The sequence below is a fragment of the Aphis gossypii genome, chromosome 1 (genome assembly GCF_020184175.1).
Source record: "Aphis gossypii isolate Hap1 chromosome 1, ASM2018417v2, whole genome shotgun sequence".
NCBI lineage: Eukaryota > Metazoa > Arthropoda > Insecta > Hemiptera > Aphididae > Aphis > Aphis gossypii.
Genome location: NC_065530.1, coordinates 32,684,377 through 32,688,207, shown reverse-complemented (window position 1 = coordinate 32,688,207; position 3,831 = coordinate 32,684,377). Strand labels below are relative to the sequence as shown.

General features: G+C 23.5%; 1 long non-coding RNA gene across 1 annotated transcript; it reads left to right on the top strand.

Annotated features, from left to right (window-relative positions):
• The first annotated feature begins 799 nt into the window (after window positions 1–799).
• LOC126548985 (uncharacterized) lies at window positions 800–1,761 on the top strand. Its single transcript, XR_007603120.1, has 2 exons — window positions 800–945; window positions 1,626–1,761. It is a non-coding gene; the product is annotated as an uncharacterized LOC126548985 (long non-coding RNA).
• Window positions 1,762–3,831: the final 2,070 nt, after the last annotated feature.

Genomic DNA, 3,831 nt, shown 5'->3' with positions numbered 1-3,831 from the left:
TGTTTGTTTATATGCAATCATTTTTGTTTTGTGTAGTGGTCAACTGCTAATAAATTAAAACTAATTTGCTACATTAAAATAGTCATCGTAACTTAAATGATTTAAACGTCAAAGTTAATAACATTTATAAGGTTTTCGATACAGAAAAAATAATCGACTGAGTACATAAAAAGTTATTAAGTGGGTGAAAAATATCAAAAAAAAAATCTAGAATTATAGTCATTCTAATGAATTTTAATATTTGATATAATTATAATTATATCAAATTATATTTATAATGAAATAGGTACCTACCTATCATTTTAGAAACGTCCACCTATATTGGCAAACAAATAGAATTAATTCACCAAAATTATGTTTTTAATTAAAATTATTAAGAAAAACAAAAAAATATTTTAACATTTATGTTAAGATTAGTCGTATGTTTTATTTTTAGAATGAACCGTACATAAAATGGTATAATAATAACACAAATTAAATATATAGCATTTCGTATTTGTTTTATTTATATTTTGGTAATATATGTTTTCCCAGAAACTAAAATACTTCGAGACTTATTTTGGTACTGGTTAGTATATTCGACCTCGATATTTTTTTCCTTCTTTTTAAAATTCGAATAGTACATATTTACTTTTAATAAAGCAAAACCTTGCTACTAGCGATGACTATTATTTATCTTACTCGTATAATATTCTTTTTGAAAAATTGAATACTCTTTTTTCCTTCTTTTACAATATCATATATTTCTTATATTTATTTCAGTAAATATGGTGAAAACCACATTATGTTATCACGTTTCTATGTATACGGATAGGATTCGATTATTTTAAAACATTTTTTTCCGTTAAATTATTGTAAATTTGTGTAACTGATGTATAGTTAAGATTCAAAATTAAATTTCAATAAAATTACTGTGAGGCGATGAGACCGTTTGGACACCAAAAAGTAGTCTTAATAAAATTTAAATAATTTTAGTTATAATCAATTTAAAAAAAAAAAAAATTAGTTTATTAGATAGGTGAAAAAATTAGTCCCTGTAATGACGTTAAATTTGAATTGAATTCTATTATACTGTTAGGTTAGTTATTTGTTGACTAGGAAATAAACTTACTTATAATTTATAAAGAATCTTTTACAGAAATATTTACAGAAATAAAAATTAAAAAAAAAATTTTAACTTTAAATGTCAATGGTTTGCTTAAAATCCGAAAAATTTTATTTGATCCGTTAAAATACCAACTAGGTCTCATATATTAATGTATTATAAGAAATTAAGAATCCGTATTAAATTGAATTGTAACTATAACCAGTTACGTTCTTTTTCGCATTCAATGTGAACAGTATTATAGTTTTTTATGTTCTTATACTTTATATTACAATTCTATTCATTTTTTTTTTAACATCAATTGTTATATTATAATATTAAATTTACCTACACCTAGATTTCTGAATTGAAGATTCTGTGCTTTTGCTTGTAGTAATGCTATAATATAAATACTTGTGAGTAAGACGAATAAAGACGAATAATTTAAAATAACAAATATTTATTCACTTTATATATCAAATATGTTAATCATACATAGAGAAGAAAAATACGGTTTTAAGGTTTTAATATTTTGTTGTAGGAAATATTATTCAACTTCAACTGCGAGTTCAACACTGCAAGATGAGACAAACACAGTTTATATGTAAAACGTATAAGTAAACAACAATGTGAGTGTGACATTTTATTTTACAATATATTATTTTAAATTCATAAAATTTCAGTTGATTTGGAGTAGTTCATTTTATTTTATTTTAACACGAGTATTACTACATTATTTTTTAATAAAAACAAAACGTTGCAATTTAATCATTTATAAATTGTTGTTGCTAAGTTTCAAATAAAAAAAAAAAAAGGCAATATAGAAAATTTACTGCGATATTTCCTCTTGAGTTTTGCTTACAAATAATTTAAAAAAAAATTTAATATAGTTCCACAAACATTTTTTTTATGAACGTCTGAAGTTTAAATTTTTACAAACTTTATCTATAATTAAATATATTTATAACATGTAGTGATAAAAATGTTTATGTCGAGTCAAAAAGCTTGAAAAATGAATAAAATATCTCGTATTAATTATTTTTATTACAATTTAAAAGTATTAAACGTACAAGCTACGCACGATTCTTTTCTCTGCGTTGCAAGTTAAAATTTAAAAAAATATTAAATATATACTTAAAAATTTAATTGAATTGTAAAAACCTTAAAAACTATTAAATTTGTATTTTTAAAACTTAAAAATATATCAAAAGGGTTCTTTCTGAAACCCAAAAGTCTAAAAATTATATTTTATTAAATTATATTTTATTGTTACATTTTTTACGCATAATTTGAAATAGCCAAAACACTCTATACTAAATAATATCAAATATCAAATAATGAGATAGAAACATTAATCTTTCATATAAAATAATTCTGGTTAGTGTTAAAGGTAGCTCTTTGTGACAATTAATTGAGGGATATTAGCGACATAGGCTCTTTTAAATAATTAATATATTTAGGTTAGTATCGATCACGACTGTGCATTCATGTAAGTACTTATTAGTAAATTATCTGCGGTAGTGTTTGTTATTAACTGATACAAATACATGTGTATTATGTTAATGTGCTTCTATGCTTTCACGAATGTGTACTGCCAACTAACAATCGAAGACTTGTGGTATAATCGATTGAGCATATAATATATATACATATGTATATATATATATCAATTCCACCGAGCGGAAATTTAATATTTAATTAAATATAACGTATCATGTTAAATATTTAAAACTATAAACATCAACAGTTTTGGTAGTTGATTTATTGTTCAGTATATTAATATTTATCATGTAAATCAGTAGTTCTTAACTTTTTGTAGATCACGGAATCCTTATGAACAATTTTTAGATACCGTGGACCCCCTTACCAATTTTTTTTCGAATACGAATTATGACGTATTAAGGCTGCCACGGACCCCGGACATGAGTATCGCAGACCCTAGGGGGCCGCAGACCACAGGTTAATAACCGCTGATGTAAATCATTATTTTGAATTATGTGTAGTAATATAAATAAATTATATAAATTATATCCTTAAATTACTGGTATGAACCCACCTAGTATATCAAATTAATAATAAAAATGGAATTTTAAATAAATTATACCGTATAATTTTTACATTTATACCGTGTAACATTATAACGTATATTTTAAATAGATTATTTAAAAAAAAAAAACAATTTTGTAAAATATTTACACAGTTTAAAACGTATGTCTAGTTTCTACAATTGTATATATTTCATAAATTGAAGACTTGAATAATAGAACTAGATAATATGCATATTAGCCGTTGAAATCGGTAAACACCTTATTGTTTAAAACTGAATATTCTGTGAAATTGATAAATTACTTAACAATCAACCTTAGGTAAGTCAATAAGTCCGAAAACATATTTAAATACTCCATTAGACCAGAGTAAGATTGAAATACTTACTCTAAATTATATGGTTTTTTTAAAAAAAATCCTATTTAATTAACTTTAAACTTCAAGAGCATATAGTAGAACAGAAAAAGAAGAAAAATTTAGAAAATCAAAGTCTAAAACGTATTTAATGATGGTTATAAATTGGTTTTCAGATGTCTTACCATGTACTACGTCTATTGATATAAAAAAAAAAAAACTGTCGGTTCCCGACAACACTTGCAAATAGTATACATAATATCAGAGCCGATATTTATAATATATTGTTTTATTAGTATGTTCAAAGATCTATTAAATAATCAATTTGAACTCGAACACAATAGCTG